A 14,569-nucleotide genomic window follows, 5' to 3' on the forward strand; every position below is an offset into this window, starting at 1 on the left:
CATATACATATGAAGCTTGCCTGTTGTTGATATGCAGAATAACTCTCAATCCCTGTGCTAGCTCAGGGTTTTTCATAAGCCCCAAGCTGGGCTCGTGGGGGCCCTGGGGCTCTCAGGCTACACCCTATTACAGGAGGTGTAAGTGTTTGTTGCAGCTTTCCTTCAATATGTTGTCACCATCATGATTTTTCCATGACCTGCTTTTGCTTCCCCAAAACTTGGAATTTCTTTGAAGCACCACTGTGAAGCATGCCTCTTACATCCACAATATTTATCTGCATCCTCTAGTTTCATCATCAATATCTGATTTCTATCTTGTAGAAATTCCTCATTGTTTTTGGTCTAATGATGGTTCCCCTATTTGTATTTTTGCATTTAATACATTATTTTATTTATATTTTTCTATTATTTCAGTGGAAGTTGGGCATTCAATGAGGTAAATAATTGAGCTCATTTCACAGTCTCAAGATAGAAGTTTGTATTATCTTTCTAATATTGTCTCCCTTTGCCCTCACTTTTCCACTGGACCTTTCCTCCTGCTTTTCCTGAGTTACAAGGAAGTAGTAGGTATCCAATGCTTTCTGGTATGTTTTGGCTCATAAAATAATTTTTACCCAGTTTTAAAATTTTGAGGTAATTTAATTTTTACCCCATATAATCTTCTACAGTCCATGGTGTTTAGGAAAGCTTCTAAGATATTGCTCATTATCAATATTTTTTTGAAATCAATAGTTAGTAGCTTAAAACCTTCAGTAAAGCCATTTAATATAGACTATAATTAAATACATGTCATATGTAGGTTTGACCAAGGGAAACAAATCAGGCTTTTTTCATCACATTATGTCAGAGCACATGGACTTTTAAGGACAATTTAATCTAACTTCTTCATACATATATAGGATAGCCAACATAATAAACTGCTCAAATTCACACAGCTAGCTAGAGACAGAAACAAATGTAAATCTTAGACCTTTTGTGCCTTACACACATTATGCTTTTCACCATAAAATGATGACAATAATTCTGTTCTTTTAGGTTATCGAATGGGTTTAAAGCCCTAATTCAATTTCCTGGCTTTCAAATCTTCTAATCATGTAACCCCCATCTATCTTTTATCAGCTTATTTGCTATGTGTATGTATTTATCAGCAAACTAGACTAATACTTGGAAACTTGTCTTTCTGTATACTTTTTTCTTTTTTAATTGCTGTTCATGTACAGTTGTGTCCATTTTCCCCCCACAACTCCCTCTGCTCCACACATCACCACCTTCAACCCTCAATCCTACTCCCCTTTGGCTTTGTCTGTAGGTCCTTTATATATGTCCTTCATGACTCTTTCCCACCCCTTTGGTTACTGTCAGTTTTCTCTTTATCGTAATGTCTCTGGTTCTGTTTTGTTCACTTGTTTGTTTTGTTGATTAGATTCCACTTATAGGTGAGATCATATGGTATTTGTCTTTCACTGCCTGGCTTATTTCATTTAGTGTAATGCTATCCAGTTCCATCCATGCTGTCACAAAGAATAGGAGCTCCTTCCTTTTTGCTTTGTAGTATTGTATTGTTTAAATGTACCATAGTTTTTTTTGTTATATTCATTTTATTTGTTTTTTCTTTATTTTATTTTATTTTTTAAATCATTTTACTGTTCAAGTACAGTTGTCTGCATTTATTGTACTTGAATAAATGCCATCCCCACCTTCTTTCTTTCTGCTTCATAGTATTCCATTCTGAAAATGTATCATAGGATATGACCCATTCATTTAGTGATGGACACGTAGGTTGCTTCCAGCACTTGGCTATTGCAAATTGTGCAGTTATGAACATTGGGGTGCATAGGTTCTTTTGGATTGGTGTTTCAGGGTTCTTAGGATATATTCCCCAGCAGTGGAATTGCTGAGTTAAAGGCAGTTTCATTTTTAGTTTTCAGAGGAGATTCCAGAATGTTTTTCACAGTGGATACACCTGTCTACATTTCCACCAAGAGTGCACTAGGGTTACTTTTTCTCCACATCCTCTCCAGCACTTGTTGTTTGTTGGTTTGTTTTTGATGACCACTCTCACCAGTATGAAGTGGTATCTCATTGTGGTTTTAATTTGCATCTCTCTAATGCTTAGTGTTGTTGAGCATTTTTTCATATGTTTACGGGCCCTCTGTATGTCCCCTTTGAAGTTGTATCTGTTTATGTTTTTTGCTCATTTTTTAATTGGGTTGTTTTTCTTCCTAGAGTAGTGTGAGTTCTTTCTATATTTTGGAGATCAAACCCTTGTCTGAGGTATCATTGGCAAATATGTTTTCCCATATACTTGATTATCTTTTCATTTTAATTCTGTTTTCTTTAGCTATGCAGAAGCTTTTTAATCTGATGAGGTCCCATTTGTTTATTCTTTCCTTTATATCCCTTGTTCTAGGGGACATATTGGTGAAAATATTGCTGCATGGAACATCTGAGATTTTCTTTCCTATGTTTTCCTCTAGGACTTTTATGGTGTCATGATTAATATTTAAGTTTTTTATCAACCTTGAATTTATTTATGTGTGTGGTGTAAGTTTGTGATTTAGTTTCATTTTTTTCCCATGTAGCTGTTGAGATTTCCCAACACCATTTGTTGAAGAGGCTATTTTTATGTCATTTCGTGCTTGTGTCCCCTTTGTCAAATATTAACTGACCATAGAGACTCGGGTTTGTTTCTGGGCTTTCTATTCTGTTCTGTTGTTCTATGTGTCTGTTCTTATGCCAGTACCAGGCTGTTTTGATTACAGCGGACTTGTAATACAGTTTGATATCAGGTATTCTGATCCCTCCTACTTTGTTCTCCTTTCTCAAAACTGTTGTAACTATTTGGGGTCCTTTATGGTTCCATATAAAGTTTTGAAATGTTTGCTCTATGTCTGTGAAATATGTCATTGGTACTTTAATAGGGATTGCACTGAATATATAAATTGCTTTGGGTATTGTGGACATTTTGATGATGTTAATTCTTCCAATCCATGAGCATAGTACATGCTTCCATGTGTTTGTGCCTTCCTTGATTTCTTTCTTCAGTGTGGTGTAGTTTTCTGAGTACAGGCCTTTTGTTTCCTTGGTATGTTTATTCCTAGGTACTTCATTTTCTTCCTGCGATATAAAATGAGATTGTTTCCTGATTTCTGTTTCTGATATTTCATTCTTGGTGTACAAAAATGCCTTTGATTTTTAAATATTAACTTTATATCCTGCTGTTTTGCCAAATTCACTTACTACATTGTGTAGTTTTTTGGTTGAGTCTATAGGATTTTCATTGTACAGTGTCATTTCATCTGCAAGCCATGACACTTTTGCTTCCTCATTCCCAATTTGGATGCCTTTTATTTCTTTTTCTTGTCTAATTGCTGTAGCTAGGATCGCCAATACTATGTTGTATAGCAGTGGTGAAAGTGGACATCCTTGTACTGTTCCTAATCTTAGTGGGAAAGATTTTAGTTTTTGCCCATTGAGTATGATGTTGGCTGTAAGTCTGTTGTATATGGCCTTTATTATATTGAGGAATGTTCCCTCTATCCCCATTTTGTTGAGTATTTTTAATCATAAGTGTGTACTGTACCTAATCAAATGCTTTTTCTGCACCTATTGATATGATCATGTGAGTTTTGTCTTTCTTTTTGTTTATGTAATGTATTATTTTATTGATTTGCAAATATTGTACCATCCTTGCATTCCTGTGATGAATCCTACTTGATCATGCTGTGTGATCTTTTTAATGTATTGCTGGATGTGGTCTGCCAATATTTTATTGAGGATTTTAGTGTCTGTGTTCATCAGTGATATTGGCCTGTAGTTTTCTGTCTTTGTTTTATTTTTGTCTAATTTTAGGATTAGGATCATGCTAGCTTCATAAGAGGAGTTTGGGAGTTTTTTCTCTTCTTGGATATTTTGTAATGGTCTATGAAGAATAAGACACTAGCTATTCCTTGAAAGTTTTGTAAACTTGTCCTGTGAATGCAGCAGGTTCAAGGCTTTTTGTGTGATGAGAGTTTTTTTTATTATTGTTTCAATTTCCACAGCTGTTATTGGTCTTTTCAGGCTTTCTGCTTCTTCTTCATTCAATTTTGGAAGTTATGTTTTTCTAGAAGTTTGTCCGTTTCACCTAGGTTTTCAAATTTCTTGGCACATAGTTCTCCATAGCAATTTCTTACAACCCTTTGTATTTCTGTGGTATTGATGTAATCTCTCCTTTTTCATTTCTGATTGTGTTTTTTGAGTCCTCTCTCTTTTTCTCTTGATGAGTCTGCTTAAAGGCTTGCCGATTTTATCTTTTCAAAGAACCAGCTCCTGGATTAGTTGATCCATATAATTGTGCTTTTAGTCTCTATGTCATTGAATTCTTCTGTGATCTTGGTTATTTCCTACCTTCTAGATTGCTCTGGGCTGTCTTTGTTGTTGTTCCTCCAGTTCTTGTAGGTGTAGGGTTAGGTTGTTTATTTGAAATGTTCCTGTTTTTTAGGTAGGCTTGTATAGCTATGAACTTCCCTCTCAGGACTGCCTTCACTGTGTCCCATAAGTTTTAGACTGTTGTGAGTTCATTTTCATTTGTTTCCAGAAACTTTTTTATTTCTTTCTTAATCTCCTTCTTGACCCATTCATTGTTTAATAGCATGCTATTCAATCTCTATGAGTGTGAGTGTTTTGGATTTTTTTCCTTGAGGTTGGTTTCTTGTTTCAGTCCATTGCAGTTAGAGGAAATGATATGATTTTAATTTTCTTGAATTTTTTGAGGCTTGTTTGTGTACTATCATGTGGTCTATCTTTGAAAATGTTTTATGTGCATTTGAGAAAAATGTATAGTTTGCTTTCTTGGGATGAAAGGCTGTCTGTATATATATCAATTACGTCAGTTTGATCCAGGACATTGTTCAGTGTCACAATATGTTTGTTGATATTTTGTTTGGAAAATGTGTCCATTTTTGACAGTGGGGTGTTAAAATTTCCTACTATAGCTGTGTTTCTGTCAATATTTTTCTTGAAGTCCTCCAAGATTTTCTCTGTATATTTGGTTGCTCCTATGTTGGGTGCATATATATTTACAATGTTTATGTCTTCTTGATGGATTCTTCCTTTGAGTATTGTGATGTGACCTTCTCAGTCTTTCTTATGGTCCCCCTTTTAAGTATATTTAGTCTGATATGAGTATTGCTACCCTGTCTTTTTTCCCATCAATTTGCTAAGAATATCATTTCCAGTCCTTCACTTTCAGTCTCTGTAGGTCTTTTGTTCTGAGCTGGGTCTCTTCTAGGCAGCATATGTGTGGGTTATGATTTCTTATCCATTCAGCTATTCTATGTCTTCTGATTGGAGCATTTAATTCATTGATGTTTAAGGTTATTGTTGACAGGTCCTTATTCATTGCTATTTTACTTCCTTCACACCAGTGTTCCTTTCTCTCTTTCTCTCTCTTTTCTTAAAGTAGACCCTATAGCATCTCTTGCAGGGCTGGTTTGGTGGAGGTATATTCTTTGAGGCTTCTTTTGTCTGGGAATCTCCTTATTTGGCCTTCCATTTTAACTGAGAGCCTTGCTGGATAGTGTAGTCTTTGTTGCAGGCCTTTGTTTTTCATTATTTGGTATATTTTTTGCCATTCCCTTCTGGTTTGGAGCATTTCCATTGAGAAGTCAGCTGCTATTCTTATCGAGGTTCCCTTGTATGCTACTTCCTGCTTCTCCCTTGCTGCCTTTAAGATTCTCTTTTTGTCTTGGAATTTTGCCATTTTGATTGTGATGTATTTTGGAGTGGGCCTCTTTGTGTTGCTCTTTATTTGGATTGTCTGTGTTCCCTGGATTTGTGTGACTTTTTCTCACATTGTATGAGGGAAGTTTTCCATCATCAGTTTTTCAAACAGGTTTTCTGTCCCTTGATCATCATGTTGTTGTTGTTGTTGCTCTCCTTCTCCTTCCCCTTCCCCTTCTCCTGGTATCCCTATTATACAGATATTATTACATTTCATGTTGTCCTGCAGTGCCCTTAACCCTCTTTGTTCTTTCTGAGTCTTTTCTCCTTTTCTTGCTCTTTCTGGGTCTTTTTACTACCTTGTCATCCAGCTCGCTGATTTGATCCTCTGCTTCATCTAGTCTGCTTTTGATTCCTTCCACTGTGTTCTTCAGCTCAGAAATTGTATTCTTCATTTCCTCTTGGCCTCTGTTGATAATTTCTATTTCCTTTTTCATGTTGATATAGTTTTCAGTGAGTTCACTGTAGTTTTTGGTAATTCTCTGTGAGCTCATTGAGCTCCTGATAACCATTGCTTTGAACTCAATATCTGATAGTTGACTTGCCTCTATTTCATTTAGCATTCTTTCTGAGGCTTCCTCTTTTCCTTTCTTTTGGGTTTTGTTTCTTTGTCTTCTCATTGTTTGTGAGACTCTTCTTGTTAGCCTCTCCTTCTTAAAGTGATCTGTTCTGACTCCCTGGGTTTGTGGTGTGAACTTCTATGGTAGAAGACCTGTGAGATTTAGTGTTGCAGTCTCGTTGATCTCCTGAGCTCACTGGTCTTGGGCTGTCATTTATGTTGGCTCTCTGGATGTCTTTGGGTTTTGATTGTTGTTTGGTCTTTCTTTGGTGTGTCCTTCCCTCCAGCTGGTAAACTGAGTGTTACTCTACCCAGCACGTCTTGTATGCTGTTGTTCAGGTGTGGACAGATTGTGTTGAAGCTGGTTCTTCTGTCTGTCTGAGGTTTTGAGCCTTGTCTCTCAATCATGTTTGGTTGTTTGTTCTGGGTAATTTCTCCACCATTTAGTTGTATTTCCAGATTGTTCCTGGGTGGAGGGTAGCGTGGCTTCCACTCCCTCCTTCACCTTCTTCCTTTGTTATCTGTTGGTGGTTCTTTTCTTGGTGGGTTCTCTCTTCCAGCAGTTATGCTGGTGTTCACAGCTCCCACCTACTCTTTTTTGTGTTCAGTTGGAGAGGGAAGGCAAAATTGTTTAAGTCAGTGGGAGAGTATTCTATGGTATTGAAAGTACCAACTTTTATAGAAGAGATAGTTTTCTATATGTATAGAAGATCCTTTGGATATGTATAGTGTCAACCATGATATTTTACCCAACTAGCCAATTTTTCGTAAGGGTGGGAAAAAGATGTAACTCTTGTTAGGAGACAGAAGGATTTTGAATTGGATCTAGAAAGCAGTGAGCTTGTGGGAGGTCAGATTATGAGTTAAAGTGAGAGTAAGGGATAGAATATATGTGTATTGTGTTAGAGAATAGAGTTAACCACAACAGTAATATAGTTCAGGAAACCATGTAGTGAACTAAGGTCCCAGAGGGGTGTTGTTTAATATATACAATTGTATAGAACAGCAATTATTTACAATAGTAATGGTGCAATAATCATATGACAGAATTTATGTGATCTGAATAACAAGAATAGGAAGTACACAGCCTGGAGTAGTGTGCTATTGGAACACAAGTGAAATGACAGATGAAAAATTAAAAATATACTATGAAAGAGAGAACAAAAGAATTCAAACAATACAATTTAACAAAGTGACAAAGACTAAACAGAAAGAGAAATAAAAAATACTAAGAAAATAAAAGAAGTAAAAATAATGAAAAATAATAATGATACAAATATACAATAACTTGCAAGTTCTCTGGAGTAGCAAAGTGAAATTTGTCTTGTTGAGATGTTGTTGAGATGACCCCTCTTTGGGTCTAACTCTGGTCCTTTCACAGCTCCAGATTTTATTGTCTCACTTATGGGAATTTAAAAAGAGGGAAGAAGGAATAAAAAAAGAAAGGAAGGAAGAAAGGAAGAAGGAATAAGTAAAGAAAGAAGGAAAGAAAGGAAGAAGAAATTTAAAAAGAACCTCCTGCTGGCTTTAAACTGGCTAAGCCAGTTCTGCTGGTCTTCCTGGCTACAGCAGGCTGGGAGTGGGGGATTAGTTTTGCTTTTCTCCCTTCCTGTGCTGCACTCTTTGCAGTTGCCCACCCTCCAGCCCAGTTCTCCAGTTCACTGCAGAGCCCCCGTGCCCTTCTGGGCCCAGGCTATGCCTTCAGTCCACCAGTTGCACTGTCACTGAGGTGCACCAATTAGGGTCAACTCACACACCATCTTCTTGCTCTTTGCTTTCCAAGATACTATGGATCTCAGAGTCTCTCCAGGGTAGTTCAGCCCCCCACACTGCGTTAAGTCGTTCTGGGGATTGATGACTCCCTGAGCCCTGCAGCTCTCCTCTGCAGGGGTGTCTCCACCTTCCTCTTAGAGAGCCAGTTGCCCCTGCAGGACCAGGGTGCCACTGTGGCTGCCACTGCAGATGGGGATGCATACCTCCTCCACCGCTGTGCCCAGGGTGCTGGGGTTGGGCCTGAGGTGCCCTGGGCGGCAGGGTCATGTGTGCTCTATCCCCAGGGTTGCAGGCATGAGCACTTGGCCTCTGCTGCTGGGACACAGGATCAGGTGAGCACAGTCCCTGAGGTTTTGGGTATGAGTGTTCATCCTCTGCTGCTGCTGCAGCGGCGGTGGCAGGGGTGGCAGGATCAGGTGCATCCCCCCCTCCCCTCCAGGGGGCGGGGCTACAGGTGTCAGTGCTTGGCATCTGCTAATGCAGCACAGTGTGGGGGGGGGTGGCGGTAAGGGTGCAGGAGGCAGGGGCGGCTGCTGCAGGAGAATTCCCTAAACAGCTGCTGAGTGCCTCATTTTTTTTTCTTTTTCTTTTTGCAAAATTCCTCTTATTCAAGCCTGACACTCCAAACAAGCACCTGGCCTCTTGTACAAGACAACTCTCCAATCAGACTGGGGACTATCCATGTCAGGGTCCATCACTGCACAACTATTCCGAGCTGGTGTCCAGTCTCAGTGGGTGCACACTGCCCCTGTGTGTGTGCCACTTTTTCCTTATTACCCTCGCGACTTCAAACATCCAGGTCCCTCCTGATGCTGCTCAAACCTTGTTTGGCAGGGGAGGGAGCTGTTGACTTGGCTCTCTCCTAAGAATCCTATGGCAGAACTGGTGGGCACTGGGCCTGGAGCTGCAAGCACCCTGGGCCCCATGCTGGTCCCAGGGACCTTATTGTCCTGAAGCACTCTCCTTACCATCTGGTTTTTCAATGTCCTCTATAGCTTTTGGCCTCCAGTCTTCATATATGCTGAGACACCATTGGCTATTCACTCTGTTCCTCAGAAGATTGGCTAGGTGTTTTTCACCAGTGCACTGGAGGAGGTGGACCCCACTTCCCCCTATTTCACCACCATCTTTCTGTATATCGACCTTGTGACCTTTCAATTTGCAGGTCAACACCCAACCCACTGAGTAACAACAATGAGAGAGAGAAGCAGATCTTGAGAAGGAGTTTTCAAGTACAAGAAGTTATGGGGAAGTAATGCCTGTGAAAGACTTTTTAAAAAGGAATGAAGCAGGAAGAGCCTTCAGATTGTGATATAGCTCTAACATCTACAAAAGGAAAGTAGGTAGGAAGCAAGATTTGGCAGGGAGAGTTTCAAATCAAAGTGCAGATCTGAGAACCTCTTGGCAAACTCAATGGGGAGATCTGGATCAAAGACTACCCATTAGAAGCATGTCCCATTGGACAGAAAGAGCCAGTCACTAGAAACTACACAATGCCTAGTGATTAGCTGGAGGCCTCCTGAGAAGAACATTGCCTCCATTCAAACACTTCGGCACATCCTGAAGGTGCTGTACTCAAAGGGTATCAGCTCAATGTATTTCAAGTTATTTTTTTAAGAGAGATACTAGCAGTGCACTTTCATGGCTGCCACTCCTGGAGAGCAAATTTCACCTGTAATTTTCATCTGTTCATTGTTTTGGTCATCTGCAAATAAGACAGGTCCCCCAAATTAGAAAACAGCTGAATGGGAGAGTCCTACTTTGGTGACAGTGTTAGAATCTGGATTTTTGCACATGTTCAAAGAGAGAACACAATGACTGGTTCCTGAGTAGTATAAAAATAAGATGATTTTGACCACATGAAGATTAATTAAGTGACTGGAAGCCAGGCAAATGAATTATGAACACATGTCTGCCTTTGAAGGCTTGGTATCAATTGCTGTAGTTCAGAAAATTGGCTTGAGAACCTTGTGCCATTGGTATATTTAACTCAATTCTTACCGAGATAATTGTAGATTCCAACACAGTTCCAAGAAATAATACAGAGTTCCCATATACAATTTATTTAATTTCTTCCAGTGGTAACATTTTGCAAAACTGTAGTACAATATCACAACTAGGATATTGACATTGATACAATCCACCTATTTCATTCATATTTCCTGTTTTATCTGTACTCATTTGTGCAAGTATATGTATGTTTATTATCATATGACCATGAGAGTCTAGATACTGACTACTCAATCACCACAAAGATCTCACATGTTGCCCTCCTATTGTGTAACCATTTGAGATTAGGTGTTTTTTTTAAACTCAGCATAATGCCCCTTATATCCATCCAAGCTGTTACATCAGTGGTGTATTCTGCCTTGGCCTGTGTGGCTCACTGAATTGAGCACCAGCCTGCAAACCAAAGGATCATTGGTTCTATTCCCAATCAGGGCACATGCTTAGATTGTGGGCCAGGTCAGGACTCCAGTAGGGGGCATGTGAGAGGCAGCCATACATTGATGTTTCTCTCCCTTGCTTTCTCCCTCCCTTACCCTCTGTCTAAAATAAATGAATAAAATCTTTCTAAAAATAGTGTATTCCTTTTTATTGCTGAACTTATTTCATGGTGTGAATGTCACATTGCTTAACCATATACCTATAAAAAGACACATGGGTGTGTTTTCCCCAATATTTGGCTATAAACTTTTTTTACAAATTTTTGTGAGAACATAAGTTTTCATTGTTCAGAGATAAATACCCAGAGATACAACTACTGAGTTGTATTGTAGTTGCATGGTTAGTTTTTTAAGAAACTGCTAAAATGTTTTCCAAAGTAGCTGTACCCTTTTACATTCTACCAGCAATGTATGAGTGATCCAGTTTCTGTGCATCCTCACCAGTATTTGGTGCTGTCAATATTTTTTTATTTTGGCTATACTATGTGTAGTGGCATCTTATCGTGGTTTTAATTTGCATTTTCCTAGTGGATAATTATGTTAAACATCTTTCCCTGTAGTCATTTGGATTCTGACAGTGTCTTTATTAACTTCTCTTAGTGTTTAGCCAAGTTAGTTTTGAAAAGACCAGCATGATTCAACTAAGTGAGAGAAGCCAAGGGGACAGTGGGATCATGTGAGGTTGGAGTTTTAAAAGGAGACATCATTCATTCCAAGATCTTATTCAAACTTATGTTTCCATATTCATCTTATTTTGTTGTATAACACAAGCAATTGTCCAGAAAAAAAAAAAACTTACCCAGTGCTCTAAATGGAGTTCCAAATAACTCTTCTCCTGTGAGAATAAATTTCTTCACATTATTTATCCGAAATAAAAAAATGTAATTAGATGTAACTTTAGAGGTAAAAACAATGGACAAACATAGTAAATTTAAACATAGAGTCAAACCCTGGCTGGCATGGCTCAGTCAGTTAGAATGTCATCCTGTAACTGAAGAGTTGCAGGTTCAATTCCCAGTCAGGGCACGTGCCTAGGCTGTGGGTTCGATCTCTGGTCTGGGTATGTATGATCCCCTGCCCAGGCACATACAGAATGCAGCCAATCATTGCTTCTCTCTTGCACAGATACTTCTCTCTTTCCCCTCCTCTCTCCCTTCCTCTCTCTCTAAAAGCAACAAAAATGTACTCGGGTGAGGATAAAAATAAATAAATATATAAAAGCAGCTAAAAGACATAGCTTTGCTCTTACCTTGTCTTTTGGTCACAAAATACTGCAAGAGAGATGCCCTCCTACTCCCAAATTGAGGAAAGCAAAATGAAGATAAAATCCCCCATCATCAAGCTTTTGGCACCATCCTCTGTAACAGAAAAAAAAAAGTGATTTTTTACTGCCAGAATTCTTCGACTCATTTTTATTTATAACAACCTATATATTTCAAAAACAGGATCTCACATAAGAGCTATTAAAATGGAAATAATATACTGTTTGTGAGAGTATATATAGTAGTATGATCTTTAAAAGGGTAATTTGAAATTCCTTTGACCTAGAAATTATATTTATAGTAGTCTATCTTTACAAACGTATTTGTTCAAAAAATGCCAAACACCTACTGTGTGTCAAACACTGAGCTGGACACTAAAAAGATAGCTGTGAACCACTCAAAGTTGCAGTTTCATGGGGTTCTGCCATTCCAGATTTGAGCAAGACCATAAAAATTATGTTAGGTAGTGATCGATGCTCTGATGGAAAATAAAGTACAGTTGTGTTCATTTTAGTGCATATATATTTACAATGTTTATGTCTTCATGATTGATTCTTCCCTTGGGAATTATGAAATGACCTTCTGGGTTTCTCATTATGTCCCTTTTTTGAAGTCTGTTTTGTTTGATATGAATGTTACTACCCTGGCTTTTTTTTCCTGTCCATTTGCTTGGAATATTTGTTTCCAGCCCTTCACTTTCAGTCTGTGTATGCCTTTTGTTCTGGGTGGGTCTCTTGTAGGCCATCGTCTGTTTTTATGGCCTTTGTTTTGAAATATGTTTTGTCTGATATAAATATTGCTACCACCTTCTAAAAAACACAAACTGCTTTATGAATTTGAGTGTCATCCTCCACAGGGCCCATGCTGATCTTCTCTGTATCATTCAAATTTTAGTATATGTGCTAACAAAGCAAGCACTGCAGTACTTTTGTCTTTTTTCATTTCCTCCCTACTCCCCCATTCACCTTTTGTCTTCCTTTCATATTCTTTCCCATTGGATTTGGGAAAATCTAAAGCAGAAAATAGACATGTCATCTGGTGTAGAAAAAAACATTAAAATTTCCCATCGTTAACACTGGGTGGTGAAGCATAAGGATATGTGACTAACATGTGAGCACTCCTGGGTATAGGGGATAGGAAATACAAGATGTAAGGTTCAGGCTAGGGTTGTTATCAGTAAGGTGGTGGGAATCAGAACAAGAATAGAACTTCAATCTTGACCACAGTTCCACATATGAAGTTTCATAATAGAACATCAACTCTACACATCTCCCTTTTTAAAAAGATCACTTTATTGAAATATGATTGCCATACACAAAGTTGTACATATTTACTGTATACAACCTAATGAGTTTGGAGATAAGTTTATACTCCTGAATCTAGGAATATTGGATGGGAGTATATCCCATCCAATAGTTTTCTCTTGCTCAATTTGTTATTATTTTTGAATGTGTGTGATAAGAACACTTAACTAAGATTTACCTTTTTACCAAAATTTTAAGTGTATGTTAGATTATTATTAAGTATAGACACTGTGTTTTACACTGATCTCTAGGTCTTATTCACCTTGTATAATTGAAACTTGGTAATGTTTGATTAATATCTCCTTTCCCCTTCTCCCTGCTCACCACCATTTTACCCTTTGCTTCTATCAGTTTGGCTATTTTGGATTCCTTATTAAGTGGTATCATGTAGTATTTGTTCTTCTGTGCCTGGCTTGTTTCCCTTAGTGTAACGCCCTTCAGGTCCATCTATGCTGTCACAAATGGCAGGATTTATTTTTTAAGGGCTGAGTAATATACCATTATATGTATATACTGCATTTTCTTTATCCATTAAAACATCAAAAAACATTTTGGTTGTTTCCATGGCTTGGCTATTGTGCATGATGATGCAATGAACATAGGAGTGTAGATATATCTTCTAGGTCCTGATTATAATTCTTTTGGTTACATACTGAAAAGAGGATGGATCATAATCTAACAATCTCTTGAATGGTTCCCAAAGCATATAGATGCCTGCCCTCAATCAGTAATACAAAGTGTCACACTAACCACTGTTTAATAGTAAAACCTTAAGTCATCTGATCAAAGTTAAGAAAAAAATCTATAAATTCCTTCACTTCATATTTCAGTAAACTATACTGGATATACAAGACAGGTTTACTAACACCAAGTTCCTAGGGCACAACTTGTGGCCATCTGTATGGTTTGCAGAGAATATCCCCTGATAGCAAGCATAACTTCACACTGTGCAGAGAAACCTGGTGCCAGCAAACTCTTGATAGGTTCTATAATATATGAGTAAACTCAAGCCTTGGAAGAAGACAGATGAAAACCATTGAGATTTCTGGACTGGATGAAGTGGGCATTTTGGCTCTCTGAAATGCCACTGCCTGCTCAATGTAACAAAATAGCAAATGGGAACTACGGAAAGGAAAAAAGAAATATGCCATGATACAGTTTGATATTGTTAATGTAATTCTAATAGAGAATAGGTTTTGAGTTTCCTGACAGCCATGAGACAAACAAAAAATGGTCTGAACCACCCCTCCAAGTTCTACTGGGAAAAGCCTAGCTAATAATGTTACTAATGCTGAAATTACACAGACAGTTATATTACTTTTCTGAGACATTTAAAAATATCAAAGACCTTTCTTTTTCTGTTTACTGTATCCACCTCTGACTCAATCACTAATCTATCAAATTTTTCTTTGTAAGGAAAATGCTTTTCTCTCAGAAAAATATATAAAACTGGGATTTTTA

The 14,569-nt window shown here is 38.1% G+C and overlaps 1 non-coding gene across 1 annotated transcript; it reads right to left on the bottom strand.

Annotated features, from left to right (window-relative positions):
- Nucleotides 1–12,616: 12,616 nt before the first annotated feature.
- On the bottom strand, nt 12,617–12,722 carry LOC118996715 (U6 spliceosomal RNA). Its single transcript, XR_005068543.1, has one exon. It is a non-coding gene; the product is annotated as a U6 spliceosomal RNA (small nuclear RNA).
- Nucleotides 12,723–14,569: the final 1,847 nt, after the last annotated feature.

The sequence above is a fragment of the Sturnira hondurensis genome, unplaced genomic scaffold, assembly GCF_014824575.4.
Source record: "Sturnira hondurensis isolate 20B ecotype Veracruz unplaced genomic scaffold, ASM1482457v3 Scaffold0011528, whole genome shotgun sequence".
Lineage (NCBI taxonomy): Eukaryota > Metazoa > Chordata > Mammalia > Chiroptera > Phyllostomidae > Sturnira > Sturnira hondurensis.